The sequence below is a fragment of the Salmo salar genome, chromosome 15 (genome assembly GCF_965601325.2).
Source record: "Salmo salar chromosome 15, fSalSal1, whole genome shotgun sequence".
Classification (NCBI taxonomy): domain Eukaryota; kingdom Metazoa; phylum Chordata; class Actinopteri; order Salmoniformes; family Salmonidae; genus Salmo; species Salmo salar.
The window spans coordinates 109,222,531-109,243,423 of NC_138305.1; the positions used below are offsets into that span (position 1 = coordinate 109,222,531).

General features: G+C 44.3%; 1 protein-coding gene across 1 annotated transcript in view; it reads right to left on the reverse strand.

The window, feature by feature from the left end:
- The window catches only part of LOC106572912 (laminin subunit alpha-5), a 292,659-nt gene that overhangs the window by 262,638 nt on the left and 9,128 nt on the right, over positions 1-20,893 (reverse strand). The gene's annotated exons all lie outside the window — the stretch shown is intronic.

Below are 20,893 nucleotides of genomic sequence, written 5' to 3' on the forward strand. Positions count from 1 at the left end.
GGAAGTGAGAAGAGAAATCAGGACTACAATCCTAACCCTTATCAACAGAAGAATAGTGACCAGCCTTTTCAATTAGAGGTTTTATTTACTTAACTCGTAAATCAGGCAGACTTAGAAGTTATCATCAAAGGAGGTATTCACCACAGGGTGGAGCATCAATAGGGAGGAAGTGAGAAGACTAGCTCAGATTTAATAATAGAACTTAGAACCCACCAGACCTGATCAACAAGCTAACGCTCTAGACTTAATAATAGAACTTAGAACCCACCAGACCTGATCAACAAGCTAACGCTCTAGACTTAATAATAGAACTTAGAACCCACCAGACCTGATCAACAAGCTAACGCTCTAGACTTAATAATAGAACTTAGAACCCACCAGACCTGATCAACAAGCTAACGCTCTAGACTTAATAATAGAACTTAGAACCCACCAGACCTGATCAACAAGCTAACGCTCTAGACTTAATAATAGAACTTAGAACCCACCAGACCTGATCAACAAGCTAACGCTCTAGACTTAATAATAGAACTTAGAACCCACCAGACCTGATCAACAAGCTAACGCTCTAGACTTAATAATAGAACTTAGAACCCACCAGACCTGATCAACAAGCTAACGCTCTAGACTTAATAATAGAACTTAGGACCCACACATGCACAAACCAAGACTACTCATTTAACCCTTTACACATTGAAAATGTCAGATTTGGGCACTGATAAACGGTTAAATTGGAACATAGTGTCTGTACAGTAACATGACATCAGAGCCCTGGCTCTGTGCTTCACCCAGCTGTATGGGTTTAGACTGACAGACGTTCTGAACTGGAGAACCACAACAAGTTACCCTCCATCCCTTCAGATAATTTAGCTACTTTTGCTAAAATGATTGTTGTCTGACTGGAGGGAGGGAAAATGCTGTAAATTAAGAGGACTTATATTTTATTTTGAACGATGAGACGTTGAGGTTTTTATAATAAATATCACTTTAATATCATACAAGCAAGCCAAACACCCGTGAGTAATGTTCATTTTCACATTTCCATATCATAAAACTCATGTCATATACACAGTGTCAACGACTATGATCACCATGTTAGATGTACAGTTACCAGATGACATGGCGTCATACAAATACCAGTGTGTTTGATCTAGTTCCTCAACGGCACAGCAAGGAGAGCTCAAAACAAAATCACCTTATAGCTGAAGACGCTTCTTTGAGTCATAAAAGGGAATTGAAATGATTTAGGAAATGTGCACACTTCGGAGAGGTGTTTAGTCACTGGGCACACTAGTTAGTCCTCTCACGCAAACCCTTTTTTCATTTGTTTATCTTATGTTGCACCTACCCAACATTTTCCAGGAATATTCTCCTCATGTTACTGAATGTATCCAGAGTATTTTCAGATTGTTGCTGTAAAAAAAAAAATGTGGCAAAAAGGCAAGTAAATGTAAACTGCATATGAAATCATGAGTGTAATGTTTGGATTCAGTCTCGTGTCAGGTGGTTAGGAGGGCCAATGTAGTAGCATGTCATGCTTTACACTGTAGGCAGTACAAGTAAGGCCCTCAGTGGCAGACTGAACTGATAACGTCAGGACTACAGACTGAACTGATGACGTCAGGACTGAACTGATAACGTCAGGACTACAGACTGACCTGATAACGTCAGGACTACAGACTAAACTGATAACGTCAGGACTGAACTGATAACGTCAGGACTACAGACTGAACTGATAACGTCAGGACTACAGACTGAACTGATAACGTCAGGACTACAGACCGAACTGATAACGTCAGGACTACAGACTGACCTGATAACGTCAGGACTACAGACTGACCTGATAACGTCAGGACTGAACTGATAACGTCAGGACTACAGACTGAACTGATGACGTCAGGACTACAGACTAAACTGATAATGTCAGGACTGAACTGATAACGTCAGGACTACAGACTGAACTGATAACGTCAGGACTGAACTGATGACGTCAGGACTACAGACTGAACTGATAACGTCAGGACTACAGACTGAACTGACGACGTCAGGACTACAGACTGAACTGATAACGTCAGGACTACAGACTGAACTGATAACGTCAGGACTACAGACTGAACTGATAACGTCAGGACTGAACTGATAACGTCAGGACTACAGACTGAACTGATAACGTCAGGACTACAGACTGAACTGATAACGTCAGGACTACAGACTGAACTGATAACGTCAGGACTACAGACTGAACTGATAACGTCAGGACTGAACTGATAACGTCAGGACTACAGACTGTACTGATAACGTCAGGACTGAACTGATAACGTCAGGACTACAGACTGAACTGACAACGTCAGGACTACAGACTGAACTGACGACGTCAGGACTACAGACTGAACTTATGACGTCAGGACTACAGACTGAACTGATGACGTCAGGACTGAACTGATAACGTCAGGACTACAGACTGTACTGATAACGTCAGGACTGAACTGATAACGTCAGGACTACAGACTGAACTGACAACGTCAGGACTACAGACTGAACTGACGACGTCAGGACTACAGACTGAACTTATGACGTCAGGACTACAGACTGAACTGATGACGTCAGGACTGAACTGATAATGTCAGGACTACAGACTGAACTGATGACGTCAGGACTACAGACTGAACTGACAACGTCAGGACTGAACTGATAACGTCAGGACTACAGACTGAACTGATAACGTCAGGACTACAGACCGAACTGATAACGTCAGGACTACAGACCGAACTGATAACGTCAGGACTACAGTCTGAACTGATAACGTCAGGACTACAGACTGAACTGATAACGTCAGGACTACAGACTGAACTGATAACGTCAGGACTGAACTGATAACGTCAGGACTACAGACCGAACTGATAACGTCAGGACTACAGACTGAACTGATAACGTCAGGACTACAGACTGAACTGACAACGTCAGGACTGAACTGATAACGTCAGGACTACAGACCGAACTGATAACGTAAGGACTACAGACTGAACTGATAACGTCAGGACTACAGACTGAACTGATAACGTCAGGACTACAGACTAAACTGATAACGTCAGGACTGAACTGATAACGTCAGGACTACAGACTGAACTGATAACGTCAGGACTACAGACTGAACTGATGACGTCAGGACTACAGACTGAAATGATAACGTCAGGACTACAGACTGAACTGATAACGTCAGGACTACAGACCGAACTGATAACGTCAGGACTACAGACTGAACTGATAACGTCAGGACTACAGACTGAACTGATAACGTCAGGACTACAGACTGAACTGATAATGTCAGGACTACAGACTGACCTGATAACGTCAGGACTACAGACTGACCTGATAACGTCAGGACTACAGACTGACCTGATAACGTCAGGACTACAGACTGACCTGATAATGTCAGGACTGAACTGATAACGTCAGGACTACAGACTGAACTCATGACGTCAGGACTACAGACTAAACTGATAATGTCAGGACTGAACTGATAACGTCAGGACTACAGACTGAACTGATAACGTCAGGACTACAGACTGACCTGATAACGTCAGGACTACAGACTAAACTGATAACGTCAGGACTGAACTGATAACGTCAGGACTACAGACTGAACTGATAACATCAGGACTACAGACTGAACTGATGACGTCAGGACTACAGACTGAACTGATAACGTCAGGACTACAGACTGAACTGATAACGTCAGGACTACAGACTGAACTGATAACGTCAGGACTGAACTGATAACGTCAGGACTACAGACTGAACTGATAACGTCAGGACTACAGACTGAACTGATAACGTCAGGACTACAGACTGAACTGATAACGTCAGGACTACAGACTGAACTGATAACGTCAGGACTACAGACTGAACTGATGACGTCAGGACTACAGACTGAACTGACGACGTCAGGACTACAGACTGAACTGACGACGTCAGGACTACAGACTGAACTGACGACGTCAGGACTACAGACTGAACTGACGACGTCAGGACTACAGACTGAACTGATGACGTCAGGACTACAGACTGAACTGATAACGTCAGGACTGAACTGATAACGTCAGGACTACAGACTGAACTGATAACATCAGGACTGAACTGATGACATCAGGACTACAGACTGAACTGATGACGTCAGGCCTACAGACTGAACTGATAACGTCAGGACTACAGACTGAACTGACAACGTCAGGACTGAACTGATAACGTCAGGACTACAGACTGACCTGATAACGTCAGGACTACAGACTGACCTGATAATGTCAGGACTGAACTGATAACGTCAGGACTACAGACTGAACTCATGACGTCAGGACTACAGACTAAACTGATAATGTCAGGACTGAACTGATAACGTCAGGACTACAGACTGAACTGATAACGTCAGGACTGAACTGATGACATCAGGACTACAGACTGAACTGATAACGTCAGGACTACAGACTGAACTGATGATGTCAGGACTACAGACTGAACTGATGATGTCAGGACTACAGACTGTACTGATAACGTCAGGACTGAACTGATAACGTCAGGACTACAGACTGAACTGATAACGTCAGGACTACAGACCGAACTGATAACGTCAGGACTACAGACTGAACTGATAACGTCAGGACTACAGACTGAACTGATAACGTCAGGACTGAACTGATAACGTCAGGACTACAGACTGAACTGATAATGTCAGGACTGAACTGATAACGTCAGGACTACAGACTGAACTGATAACGTCAGGACTACAGACTGAACTGATGACGTCAGGACTACAGACTGAACTGATGATGTCAGGACTACAGACTGAACTGATAACGTCAGGACTACAGACCGAACTGATAACGTCAGGACTACAGACTGAACTGATAACGTCAGGACTACAGACTGAACTGATAACGTCAGGACTGAACTGATAACGTCAGGACTACAGACTGAACTGATAACGTCAGGACTACAGACTGAACTGATAACGTCAGGACTACAGACTGAACTGATAACGTCAGGACTACAGACTGAACTGATAACGTCAGGACTACAGACTGAACTGACGACGTCAGGACTACAGACTGAACTGACGACGTCAGGACTACAGACTGAACTGACGACGTCAGGACTACAGACTGAACTGACGACGTCAGGACTACAGACTGAACTGACGACGTCAGGACTACAGACTGAACTGATGACGTCAGGACTACAGACTGAACTGATAACGTCAGGACTGAACTGATAACGTCAGGACTACAGACTGAACTGATAACATCAGGACTGAACTGATGACATCAGGACTACAGACTGAACTGATGACGTCAGGCCTACAGACTGAACTGATAACGTCAGGACTACAGACTGAACTGATAACGTCAGGACTACAGACCGAACTGATAACGTCAGGACTACAGACTGAACTGATAACGTCAGGACTACAGACCGAACAGATAACGTCAGGACTACAGACTGAACTGATAACGTCAGGACTACAGACTGAACTGATAACGTCAGGACTACAGACTGAACTGATAACGTCAGGACTGAACTGATAACGTCAGGACTACAGACCGAACTGATAACGTCAGGACTACAGACTGAACTGATAACGTCAGGACTACAGACCGAACTGATGACGTCAGGACTACAGACTGAACTGATAACGTCAGGACTACAGACTGAACTGATAACGTCAGGACTGAACTGATAACGTCAGGACTACAGACTGAACTGATAACGTCAGGACTACAGACTGAACTGATAACGTCAGGACTACAGACTGAACTGATGACGTCAGGACTACAGACCGAACTGATAACGTCAGGACTACAGACTGAACTGATAACGTCAGGACTACAGACCGAACTGATAACGTCAGGACTACAGACTGAACTGATAACGTCAGGACTACAGACTGAACTGATAACGTCAGGACTACAGACTGAACTGATAATGTCAGGACTGAACTGATAACGTCAGGACTACAGACTGAACTGATAACGTCAGGACTACAGACTGAACTGATGACGTCAGGACTACAGACTGAACTGATAACGTCAGGATTACAGACTGAACTGATAACGTCAGGACTACAGACTGAACTGATAACGTCAGGACTACAGACCGAACTGATAACGTCAGGACTACAGACTGAACTGATAACGTCAGGACTACAGACTGAACTGATAACGTCAGGACTACAGACTGAACTGATAACGTCAGGACTGAACTGATAACGTCAGGACTACAGACTATAAACACTGTGCCACAGCTTGAAGACGACCAAAGACACAACACACACTCACACACACAATGAATTTGACATTTCAATCGAAGATAGAATATGAATGGTCTCTTTTTACACTTTCCCAGCTGGAAGACTTATTTCCTGCCTCTCTCTCTCCCCTCCCTCTCTCTCCCCCCTCCCTCTCTCTCCCCCCTCCCCCCTCCCTCTCTCTCCCCCTCTTCCTCCTCCCTCTCTTCCTCCTCCCTCTCCCCTCTCCGTCTCTCTCCTCTCTTTCCGGGCATCGTTAGGAGCAGCAGGGGAACTCGTTAGAAGAGCTGTATAATGGGACCTCCCTTAATGGTTTGTACCTTTAGCCACAGCTTACCACCCCCTGGTACACTCTCACACACACCCCAAAGTTAAGGGAGGACCATGTTTTTGGATCCAGTAAAAATATGTTTGTTGTCAGTGACATGGATAACAAGACTTATAAAAACAGCTTTAATGCCAACAGCTCCTGACTGGCTAACTAACTATGTAGAAAGGTTATCTATGACACACCCCAGCCTGAACTAGACTGTAGTAAACCGGAAGTAAATCAGCAAAGGAATGGCTTCAACAGAGGAAAATACGCCTTCTGCAGTGGCCCAGTCAAAGTCCTGACCTCAACCCGATTGAGATGCTGTGGCATGAACTCAAGAGAGCAGTTCACACCAGACATCCCAAGAATATTGCTGAACTAAAACAGTTTTTTAAAGAAAATGGTCCAAAATTCCTCCTGACCGTTGTGCAGGTCTGATCCACAACTACAGAAAACGTTTGGTTGAGGTTATTGCTGCCAAAGGAGGGTCAACCAGTTATTAAATCCAAGGGTTCACATACTTTTCCCACCCTGCACTGTGAATGTTTACACGGTGTGTTCAATAAAGACATGAAAACGTAAAATTGTTTGTGTGTTATTAGTTTAAGCAGACTGTGTTTGTCTATTGTTGTGACCTAGATGAAGATCAGATCAAATTTTATGACCAATTTATGCAGAAAATCCAGGTAATTCCAAAGGGATCACAGACTTTTTCTTGCCTCTGTAATTCCCACTTCTCTGGTTCTGACACACTGTACAGTAAACCAACAGCCAAGGACTCCACTGTACAGTAAACCAACAGCCAAGGACTCCACTGTACAGTAAACCAACAGCCAAGGACTCCACTGTACAGTAAACCAACAGCCAAGGACTCCACTGTACAGTAAACCAACAGCCAAGGACTCCACTGTACAGTAAACCAACAGCCAAGGACTCCACTGTACAGTAAACCAACAGCCAAGGACTCCACTGTACAGTAAACCAACAGCCAAGGACTCCACTGTACAGTAAACCAACAGCCAAGGACTCCACTGTACAGTAAACCAACAGCCAAGGACTCCACTGTACAGTAAACCAACAGCCAAGGACTCCACTGTACAGTAAACCAACAGCCAAGGACTCCACTGTACAGTAAACCAACAGCCAAGGACTCCACTGTACAGTAAACCAACAGCCAAGGACTCCACTGTACAGTAAACCAACAGCCAAGGACTCCACTGTACAGTAAACCAACAGCCAAGGACTCCACTGTACAGTAAACCAACAGCCAAGGACTCCACTGTACAGTAAACCAACAGCCAAGGACTCCACTGTACAGTAAACCAACAGCCAAGGACTCCACTGTACAGTAAACCAACAGCCAAGGACTCCACTGTACAGTAAACCAACAGCCAAGGACTCCACTGTACAGTAAACCAACAGCCAAGGACTCCACTGTACAGTAAACCAACAGCCAAGGACTCCACTGTACAGTAAACCAACAGCCAAGGACTCCACTGTACAGTAAACCAACAGCCAAGGACTCCACTGTACAGTAAACCAACAGCCAAGGACTCCACTGTACAGTAAACCAACAGCCAAGGACTCCACTGTACAGTAAACCAACAGCCAAGGACTCCACTGTACAGTAAACCAACAGCCAAGGACTCCACTGTACAGTAAACCAACAGCCAAGGACTCCACTGTACAGTAAACCAACAGCCAAGGACTCCACTGTACAGTAAACCAACAGCCAAGGACTCCACTGTACAGTAAACCAACAGCCAAGGACTCCATTGTGACGATCTGAGACCTAAACACTTATTCCAAAGCCTGTCAGTCTGCTACTGCCAGGAACAGTTACAATGAGCAGATCTAAGGTAGGTGTGTAGGTGTGTGTGTGTGTGTGTGTGTGTGTGTGTGTGTGTGTGTGTGTGTGTGTGTGTAGGTGTGTGTGTAGGTGTGTGTGTAGGTGTGTGTGTAGGTGTGTGTGTAGGTGTGTGTGTGTGTAGGTGTGTGTGTGTAGGTGTGTGTGTGTAGGTGTGTGTGTGTAGGTGTGTGTGTGTGTGTGTGTGTGTGTGTTAGTGTGTGTGTTAGTGTGTGTAGGTGTGTGTGTGTGTGTGTGTGTGTGTGTGTGTGTGTAGGTGTGTGTGTGTGTGTGTGTGTGTGTGTGTGTGTGTGTGTGAGAGTGAGTGTGTAGGTGTGTGTGTGTGTAGGTGTGTGTGTGTGTGTGTGTGTGTGTGTGTGTGTGTGTGTAGGTGTGTGTGTGTGTGTGTGTGTGTGTGTGTGTGTGTGTGTGTGAGAGTGAGTGTGTAGGTGTGTGTGTGTGTAGGTGTGTGTGTGTGTGTGTGTGTGTGTGTGTGTGTGTAGGTGTGTGTAGGTGTGTGTGTGTAGGTGTGTGTGTGTAGGTGTGTGTGTGTAGGTGTGTGTTAGTGTGTGTGTTAGTGTGTGTGTAGGTGTGTGTTAGTGTGTCTGTTAGTGTGTCTGTTAGTGTGTATGTGTATGTTAATGTGTATGTGTGTGTGTGTGAGTGAGTGTGTGAGTGAGTGAGTGAGTGAGTGAGTGAGTGAGTGAGTGTGTGAGTGAGTGAGTGAGTGTGTGTGTGTGTGTGTGTGTGAGTGAGTGAGTGAGTGAGTGACCACTGAGCTGACCTGGGAGAAGTTATACCAGTAACTGCTTGGCTGATCCCAGGCCTGTCTTGCTCTGCCAGAAACCACTAACTTATGATGGGCAGATTGGGCACTCCACATCACTAGCTGTCACAAGGCCTGTCCTTCTTTGGTTTTATCACGTCTTTTAGGGAATTGCAGGAAACTTCCCACACTCCAGTATTAGGTCTGCTCTCCCCTCTGCTCTCCCCTCTGCTCTGCTCTCCCCTCTGCTCTCCCCTCTACTCTCCCCTCTACTCTGGTCTGCTCTCCCCTCTACTCTGGTCTGCTCTCCCCTCTGCTCTCCCCTCTGCTCTGGTCTACTCTCCCCTCTGCTCTGGTCTGCTCTCCCCTCTACTCTCCCCTCTGCTCTGGTCTGCTCTCCCTCTGCTCTGGTCTGCTCTCCCCTCTACTCTCCCCTCTGCTCTGGTCTGCTCTCCCCTCTGCTCTCCCCTCTGCTCTGGTCTGCTCTCCCCTCTGCTCTGGTCTGCTCTCCCCTCTGCTCTGGTCTGCTCTCCCCTCTGCTCTCCCCTCTGCTCTGGTCTACTCTCCCCTCTGCTCTCCCATCTCCCCTTTCAGAACAGGACAATACTCAGACTGTTGGATCTACAGATCTAGTATCTTAATTTGACCCAGTTTCTCACAGCAACAAAATAATCCTGCAGCAACAGGAACAGCGAATTATTATGTGGATTATAATGAATGGATATTGTTTTGGTAAGGGTTGATACATTTGTTATTAGTGCAAACAAAACTTACAAATGACAAAACTTACAAATTACGAACCTTCGAAGCCTTTTTAAACCTTGAATACACTACAAGCTTGCATTTCCTGCTGTGCAGGATGATTAAATTAAGATACGGCATCTGTAATGATCTACTGACACATCTACTGAGAGTGTGAGAAATGAAAGGAACAACCCATATCAAGGGAACAACCCATAAAGAGAACAACCCATATCAAGAGAACAACCCATAAAGAGAACAACCCATAAAGAGAACAACCCATATCAAGAGAACAACCCATAAAGAGAACAACCCATAAAGAGAAAAACCCATAAAGAGAACAACCCATAAAGAGAACAACCCATATCAAGAGAACAACCCATATCAAGAGAACAACCCATAAAGATAACAACTCATAAAGAGAACAACCCATATCAAGAGAACAACCCATAAAGAGAACAACCCATAAAGGGAACAACCCATAAAGAGAACAACCCATAAAGAGAACAACCCATATCAAGAGAACAACCCATAAAGAGAACAACTCATATCAAGAGAACAACCCATAAAGAGAACAACCCATATCAAGAGAACAACCCATCAAGAGAACAACCCATAAAGAGAACAACCCATATCAAGAGAACAACCCATAAAGGGAACAACCCATAAAGAGAACAACCCATATCAAGAGAACAACCCATAAAGGGAACAACCCATAAAGAGAACAACCCATATCAAGAGAACAACCCATAAAGAGAACAACCCATATCAAGAGAACAACCCATATCAAGAGAACAACCCATAAAGAGAACAACCCATATCAAGAGAACAACCCATAAAGAGAACAACCCATATCAAGAGAACAACCCATATCAAGAGAACAACCCATAAAGAGAACAACCCATATCAAGAGAACAACCCATAAAGGGAACAACCCATAAAGAGAACAACCCATATCAAGAGAACAACCCATAAAGAGAACAACCCATAAAGAGAACAACCCATATCAAAGGAACAACCCATAAAGGGAACAACCCATATCAAGAGAACAACCCATATCAAATGAACAACCCATATGAAAGGAACAACACATATCAAGGGAACAACCCATTGGATTTATCCCCACTTTGCCCTCATGAATTGTGTATAAAATGATCATAGCAAAGTATTTATTTCATTCATTTTGTAAGATTGAACACTTTGACGCATCACCATAATAAGAACACAGCCTTATTAGAGAGGAGAGGATACCCTCCCACACAGCTCCAGCAGCATATTTATGACCACTCTGCAGTCACAGCCTCTCTCCTCCAGCAGCCCTGCCATTAAAATGCAAATCAATATATAACATTTCTGACATGCGTTTTTCTGGATTTTTTTGTTGTTATTCTGTCTCTCACTGGTCAAATAAACCTACTATTAAAATTATAGACTGATCATTTCTTTATCAGTGGGCAAATGTACAAAATCAGCAGGGGATCAAATACTTTTTCCCCCTCACTGTAGCTGGAATGGAATCAATGGAGTGGAATCAAACACCTGGAAACCACATGAAATACCACTCCAGCCGTTAATATGAGCACATCCTCCCCAATTACAGTGCCACCAGCCACCTGTGTAGCTGAGGTAACCCCTCCTCTACCTTGCTTCTATCTTTATCTCATTTTTCTCTCTTTCTTTTCTTCATTATCCCTGTCTGTCATTCACCCTCGCTACAGCAGGGGCTTTGTGAGAGAGCCCCAGGACAGCAACACAAACAGACCCCACAGAGCCCCAGGACAGCAACACAAACAGACCCCACAGAGCCCCAGGACAGCAACACAAACAGACCCCACAGAGAGCCCCAGGACAGCAACACAAACAGACCCCACAGAGCCCCAGGACAACAACACAAACAGACCCCACAGAGCCCCAGGACAGCAACACAAACAGACCCCACAGAGCCCCAGGACAGCAACACAAACAGACCCCACAGAGCCCCAGGACAGCAACACAAACAGACCCCACAGAGCCCCAGGACAGCAACACAAACAGACCCCACAGAGAGCCCCAGGACAGCAACACAAACAGACCCCACAGAGCCCCAGGACAACAACACAAACAGACCCCACAGAGCCCCAGGACAGCAACACAAACAGACCCCACAGAGCCCCAGGACAGCAACACAAACAGACCCCACAGAGCCCCAGGACAGCAACACAAACAGACCCCACAGAGCCCCAGGACAGCAACACAATTAGACCCAACCAAATCATGAGAAAACTAAAATAGAATTACTTGACACATTGGAAAGAATTAACAAAAAAAACTGAGCAAACTAGAATGCTATTTGGCCCTAAACAGAGAGTACACAGTGGCAGAATACCTGACCACTGTGACTGACCTAAACTTAAGGAAACCTTTGACTATGTACAGACTCAGTGAGCATAGCCTTGGTATTGAGAAAGGCCACCGTAGGCAGACCTGGCTCTCAAGAGAAGACAGGCTATGTGCACACTGCCCACAAAATGAAATGGAAACTGAGCTGCACTTCCTAACCTCCTGCAAAATGTATGACCATATTAGAGACACATATTTCCCTCAGATTACACAGACCCACAAAGAATTTGAAAACAAATTATATTTTGATAAACTCCCATATCTACTGGGTGAAATACCACAGTGTGTCATCACAGCAGCAAGATGTGTGACCTGTTGCCACAAGAAAAGGGCAACCAGTGAATAACAAACACCATTGTAAATACAACCCATATTTGTGACTAGTTTCAGGAAATACTTCACATTTGAACATTTTTTATTATCAAAATGCCTTTTTTTGGCAGAAATGCCTTCTGGAACATGTGAACTTTTATGAGCCTTAATAACAAACTGGTATGCCATCTGTAAATATGAATAAAACTGTTCAATTAGGAGCCTTCCTGCTAGTCACGATTGGCTGAGATAATGAGTGGGCTGGACATGCCGAGAGATGAGTTCTGATTGGTCTGCCATGTAACAGGCTTCTGTCTATAATATGAGCTGGTCAGTATGTGTAGGTAATCCTTTCTAATGCTGCTTTTAATAAAGACATCACGTAGTAGAACTGCATCAGTGTTGCTCTCCACTTTCTGGAGGACCTTTCTGCAATCAAACGCCTGAATTTTCTCCATCTCCTTAGGTTTCATCCTAAGGAGATGGAGAAAATTCAGGCGTTTGATTGCAAATATGCAGATGGAGTCAAAAAGAGAAGACACAGAAGGCTGTTGTATAAAACAGCTGTCTCCGGATTACATCTTCAAACTAAGTGCAAACATGGCATCTGTGACAGAGAGGGAGAAGCATTCATCCATGTACACAGGTAAGATAGTCTAGCTAGCTAGATTTTCAGATATCGCACGTTTCTAATTTTGTCAGAAAGTCATTTTAATTTCACGTTAAAGTGTACTGTTAGCTAGCTAATGTTACATGTATGATCTGTGTAGTAATATTATTCATATATCAGAGTAATTTGCATTGCTAGTTATAGCCTTGTTAGCTAGCTAACATTAAACCTGGTTGGTTAGCTACCTGCATATTCATGCAGGGTAGTAACGTTATGAGTTGGGATTATGGTTCATTGTTTAGCTAGCTAGCCAGCTGCTAGCTACATGTCTAGACAAAAGACTCCACTATGCAACTAACCATTTCAATAGAATGTTTATGATGTCACTGCGACAACTGTCGATAGACGCAGCAGGTACATTTGCTCTGGTTATCTACTCTGACTTCAGAGCACTCTCGTCTGTGTGCCAGAGAGCAGAATAACTGACAAATGTACGAACGCTCAACACCCGTTGAAGATGGCCGGTGTCAGTAAACGTTGGCAAAAAAGCGTAATTCAATTGTTGCCAGCAGCACAGTTGCAGTCACCAACGCTCTGGATAACATGAAAACAGCCTAACCAGCTCTGCTAGGGAGAGTAAAATGATCAGAGTGAGCTGTTCTCTCATTTGTTTCTGGAAGTAGCTAGCAAGCTAGCCAACTTTAGCCAGTCAGCTTGGGTGCTTGACTGCTGCTGTTAGGACAGAACACTCGGATCAACTCTACTCCTCAGCCAGAGCATCCAGTGTGCACTCTGAACGCTTCGAGAGCGAATCACTCTGAATTTACGAGCGGCCAATCTGACAACGCTCTGAGGTTACGAAAGCCCAGAACACACTCTGGCACTCCAGATTACATTTACAAACACACCCGTAGTATAAACCAGCCTTTAGTCTTGAAATCTTTGGCTGTTTAGTACATGGCCTCACATGTGAATCCTTAAAGAGATGGGTGGGTAATGAAATATATGATATGAAATATGAGAGAGAGAGAGAGAGAGAGATGGAGAGAGAGAGGGGAGGAGAGTGATGGAGAGAGAGAGGGGAGGAGAGGAGAGATGGAGAGAGAGAGGGGAGGAGAGAGATGGAGAGAGAGAGAGGGGGGAGGAGAGAGATAGAGAGAGAGAGACAGAGAGACAGAGAGACAGAGAGACAGAGAGGAGGAGAGAGAGAGGGGAGGAGAGGAGGGAGAGAGAGAGGGGAGGAGAGGAGGGAGAGAGAGAGGGGAGGAGAGGAGAGAGAGAGAGGGGAGGAGAGGAGAGAGAGAGGGGAGGAGAGGAGGAGAGGAGAGAGAGAGGGGAGGAGAGGAGAGAGATGGAGAGAGAGAGGGGAGGAGAGAGATGGAGAGAGAGAGAGGGGGAGGAGAGAGATGGAGAGAGAGGGGGAGGAGAAAGATGGAGAGAGCGAGGGGGGAAAGATGGAGAGAGCGAGGGGGGAAGAGAGAGATGGGAGAGAGAGAGAGAGGGGAGGAGAGAGATGGAGAGAGAGAGGGGGAAGAGAGAGATGGAGAGAGGGGGAGGATAGAGATGGAGAGAGGGGGAGGAGAGAGATAGAGAGGGGGAGGAGAGAGATGGAGAGAGAGAGAGGGGAGGAGAGAGATGGAGAGAGAATGAGGGTGAATTACCTGTGCACTGAGCATTTCCACCCAGGTTTGAGTCCCAAATGGCCACCTATTCCCTATAGTGTGCACTACTTTGTGCCCTCGTCAAAAGTAGTGTACTATGTAGGGAACAGGGTGCCATTTGGGACGTAACCTATCAGTAAGTAGTGAGATATAAAAGCAGTCCATATCAATGCCAGGAAGCGTTGAGTTCCGAACAGTGTTGTTGACCTGTTGGCGCCATGCCATCTGCTGCATGTGAAAAACAATGTCCTACTTTAGCTACTAGTGAGAGAGAGAAATATTATCTCTCAGTACCGTATACCAGTGTGTATATCTCAGTACTGTATACCAGTGTGTATATCTCAGTACTGTATACCAGTGTATATATCTCAGTACTGTATACCAGTCCAGTGTATATCTCAGTACTGTATACCAGTGTATATATCTCAGTACTGTATACCAGTCCAGTGGATATCTCAGTACTGTATACCAGTGTGTATATCTCAGTACTGTATACCAGTGTGTATATCTCAGTACCGTATACCAGTGTATATATCTCAGTACTGTATACCAGTGATTATATCTCAGTACTGTATACCAGTGATTATATCTCAGTACTGTATACCAGTGTGTATATCTCAGTACCGTATACCAGTGTATATATCTCAGTACTGTATACCAGTGATTATATCTCAGTACTGTATACCAGTGTGTATATCTCAGTACTGTATACCAGTGTATATATCTCAGTGTATATATCTCAGTACTGTATACCAGTGTGTATATCTCAGTACTGTATACCAGTCCAGTGTATATATATCTCAGTACTGTATACCAGTGATTATATCTCCGTACTGTATACCAGTGTGTATATCTCAGTACCGTATACCAGTGTATATATCTCAGTACTGTATACCAGTGATTATATCTCAGTACTGTATACCAGTGATTATATCTCAGTACTGTATACCAGTGTGTATATCTCAGTACCGTATACCAGTGTATATATCTCAGTACTGTATACCAGTGATTATATCTCAGTACTGTATACCAGTGTGTATATCTCAGTACTGTATACCAGTGTATATATCTCAGTGTATATATCTCAGTACTGTATACCAGTGTGTATATCTCAGTACTGTATACCAGTCCAGTGTATATCTCAGTACTGTATACCAGTGATTATATCTCAGTACTGTATACCAGTGATTATATCTCAGTACTGTATACCAGTGTGTATATCTCAGTACCGTATACCAGTGTATATATCTCAGTACTGTATACCAGTGATTATATCTCAGTACTGTATACCAGTGTGTATATCTCAGTACTGTATACCAGTGTGTATATCTCAGTACTGTATACCAGTGTGTATATCTCAGTACTGTATACCAGTCCAGTGTATATATCTCAGTACTGTATACCAGTGTATATATCTCAGTACTGTATACCAGTCCAGTGTATATATCTCAGTACTGTATACCAGTGTGTATATCTCAGTACTGTATACCAGTGATTATATCTCAGTACTGTATACAAGTGATTATGTCTCAGTACTGTATACCAGTCCAGTGTATATATCTCAGTACTGTATACCAGTGTATATATCTCAGTACTGTATACCAGTGTATATATCTCAGTATATATACATCTCAGTACTGTATACCAGTCCAGTGTATATATCTCAGTACCGTATACCAGTGTATATATCTCGGTACTATATACCAGTGTATATATCTCAGTATATATATCTCAGATTGGCCTTTTAGATCAGAATGAATAAAAGGATATGAACAGGGGGACCTGATCCTTGATCAGGACTCCTTCTCTCTGAATACAAGGGGGAAAAGAGAGAGAGAGAGAGAACTAGAGTGAGGTAGTGGGAACAGACAGAGAGAGGGAGAGAGAGAGAATGAACTACAGGACAAAATACAAACCCTCCAACCCAAAAAGGCCTGTGGTGAAATGATAAAATATACAGACCACAAATTCCAATTGGCTATACTTAAACTTTTTAACATTATCCCCAATATTTGGAAACAAGGACCGATCACCCCAATCCACAAAAGTGGAGACAAATTTGACCTCAATAACTACTGTGGGATATGCGTCAACAGCAACCTTGGAAAAATCCTCTGCATTATCATTAACAGCAGACTCATACATTTCCTCAGTGAAAACAATGTACTGAGCAAATGTCAATTTGGCTTTTTACCAAATTACCGTAGAACAGACCACGTATTCACCCTGCACACTCTAACTGACAAACAAACAAACCAAAACAAAGGCAAAGTCTTCTCATGCTTTGTGGATTTCAAAAAAGCTTTCGACTCAATTTGGCATGAGGGTCTGCTATACAAATTGATGGAAATTGGTGTTGGGGGAGAAACATACGACATTATGAAATCCATGTAAACAAACAACAAGTGTGCTGTTAAAATTGGTAAAAAACACACACATTTCTTCCCAAAGGGCCGTGGGGTGAGACAGGGATGCAGCTTAAGCCCCACCCTCTTCAACAAATTGGCAAGGGCACTAGAACAGTCTGCAGCACCCGGCCTCACCCTACTAGAATCTGAAGTCAAATGTCTACTGTTTGCTGATGATCTGGTGCTTCAGTCCCCAACCAAGGAGGGTCTACAGCAGCACCTAGATCTTCTGCACAGATTCTGTCAGACCTGGTCCCTGACAATAAATCTCACTAAGACCAAAATAATGGTGTTCCAAAAAAGGTCCATTCGCCAGGACCACAAATACAAATTACATCTAGACACCGTTGCCGTAGATCACACAAAAAACGACACATACCTTGGCCTAAACATCAGTGCCACAGGTAACTTCCACAAAGCTGTGAACGATCTGAGAGACAAGGCAAGAAGGGCCTTCTATGCCATCAAAAGGAACATAAAATTTGACATACCAATTAGGATCTGGCTAAAAATACTTGAATCAGTTATAGAACTCATTGCCCTTTATGGTTGTGAGGTCTGGGTTCCACTCACCAACCAAGAATTCACAAAATGGGACAAACACCAAATTGAGACTCTGCATACAGAATTCTGCAAAAATATCCCTCGTGTACAACGTAAAACACCAAATAATGCATGCAGAGCAGAATTAGGCCGATACCCACTAATTATCAAAATCCAGAAAAGAGACATTAAATTCTACAACCACCTAAAAGGAAGCGATTCCCAAACATTCCATAACAAAGCCATCACCTACAGAGAGATGAACCTGGAGAAGAGTCCCCTAAGCAAGCTGGTCCTGGGGCTCTCTTCACAAACACAAACAGACCCCACAGAGCCCCAGGACAGCAACACAATTAGAACCAACCAAGTCATGAGAAAACTAAAAGAGAATTACTTGACACATTGGAAAGAATTAACAAAAAAACTGGGCAAACTAGAATGCTATTTGGCCCTAAACAGAGAGGACACAGTGGCAGAATACCTGACCACTGTGACTGACCCAAACTTAAGGAAAGCTTTGACTATGTACAGACTCAGTGAGCATAGCCTTGCTATTGAGAAAGGCCACCGTAGGCAGACCTGGCTCTCAAGAGAAGACAGGCTATGTGCACACTGCCCACAAAATGAGGTGGAAACTGAGCTGTACTTCCTAACCTCCTGCTAAATATATGACCATATTAGAGACATATTTCGCTCAGATTACACAGATCCACAAAGTAAAATACCACAGTGTGCCATCACAGCAGCAAGATTTGTAACCTGTTGCCACAAGAAAAGGGCAACCAGTGAACAACAGACACCATTGTAAATACAACCCATATTTATGTTGATTTAATTTCCCTTTTGTACTTTAACTATTTGCACATCGTTACAGCATTGTACACTGCTCAAAAAAATAAAGGGAACACTTAAACAACACAATGTAACTTCAAGTCAATCACACTTCTGTGAAATCAAACTGTCCACATACATTTCACATACTGTTGTGCAAATGGAATAGACAACAGGTGGAAATTATAGGCAATAAGCAAGACACCCCAAATAAAGGAGTGGTTCTGCAGGTGGTGACCACGGACCACTTCTCAGTTCCTATGCTTCCTGGCTGATGTTTTAGTCACTTTTGAATGCTGGCGGTGCTTTCACTCTAGTGGTAGCATGAGACGGAGTCTACAACCCACACAAGTGTCTCAGGTAGTGCAGCTCATCCAGGATGGCACATCAATGCGAGCTGTGGCAAGAAGGTTTGCTGTGTCTGTCAGCGTAGTGTCCAGAGCATGGAGGCGCTACCAGGAGACAGGCCAGTACATCAGGAAACGTGGAGGAGGCCGTAGGAGGGCAACAACCCAGCAGCAGGACCGCTACCTCCGCCATTGTGCAAGGAGGAGCAGGAGGAGCACTGCCAGAGCCCTGCAAAATGACCTCCAGCAGGCCACAAATGTGCATGTGTCTGCTCAAATGGTCAGAAACAGACTCCATGAGGGTGGTATGAGGGCCCGACGTCCACAGGTGGGGGTTGTGCTTACAGCCCAACACCGTGCAGGACGTTTGGCATTTGCCAGAGAACACCAAGATTGGCAAATTCGCCACTGGCGCCCTGTGCTCTTCACAGATGAAAGCAGGTTCACACTGAGCACGTGACAGACGTGACAGAGTCTGGAGATGCCGTGGAGAACGTTCTGCTGCCTGCAACATCCTCCAGCATGACCGGTTTGGCGGTGGGTCAGTCATGGTGTGGGGTGGCATTTCTTTGGGGGGCCGCACAGACCTCCATGTGCTCGCCAGAGGTAGCCTGACTGCCATTAGGTACCGAGATGAGAGCCTCAGACCCCTTGTGAGACCATATGCTGGTGCGGTTGGCCCTGGGTTCCTCCTAATGCAAGACAATGCTAGACCTCATGTGGCTGGAGTGTGTCAGCAGTTCCTGCAAGAGGAAGGCATTGATGCTATGGACTGGCCCGCCCGTTCTCCAGACCTGAATCCAATTGAGCACATCTGGGACATCATGTCTCGCTCCATCCACCAACGCCACGTTGCACCACAGACTGTCCAGGAGTTGGCGGATGCTTTAGTCCAGGTCTGGGAGGAGATCCCTCAGGAGACCATCCGCCACCTCATCAGGAGCATGCCCAGGCATTGTAGGGAGGTCATACAGGCACGTGGAGGCCACACACACTACTGAGCCTCATTTTGACTTGTTTTAAGGACATTACATCAAAGTTGGATCAGCCTGTAGTGTGGTTTTCCACTTTAATTTTGAGTGTGACTCCAAATCCAGACCGCCATGGGTTGATAAATTGGATTTCCATTGATTATTTTTGTGTGATTTTGTTGTCAACACATTCAACTATGTAAAGAAAAAAAGTATTTAATAAGATTATTTATTTCATTCAGATCTAGGATGTGTTGTTTAAGTGTTCCCTTTATTTTTTTGAGCAGTGTATATAGGCATAATATGACATTTGAAATGTCTTTATACTTTTGGAACTTCTGTGAGTGTAATGTTTTCTGTTAATTTTTGTTTAATTTCACTTTTGTTTATTATCTACTTCACTTGCTTTGGCAATGTAAACATATGTTTCCCATGCCAATAAAGCCCCTTGAATTGAATTGAATTGAATTGAATTGAATGATGACAGACAGACAGACAGACAGACAGACAGACAGACAGACAGACAGACAGACAGACAGACAGACAGACAGACAGACAGACAGACAGACAGACAGACAGACAGACAGACAGACAGACAGACAGACAGACAGACAGACAGACAGACAGACAGACAGACAGACAGACAGACAGACAGACAGACAGACAGACAGACAGACAGACAGACAGACAGACAGACAGACAGACAGACAGACAGACAGACAGACAGACAGACAGACAGACAGACAGACAGACAGACAGATAGATAGATAGATAGATAGATAGATAGATAGATAGATAGATAGATAGATAGATAGATAGATAGATAGATAGATAGATAGATAGATAGATAGATAGATAGATAGATAG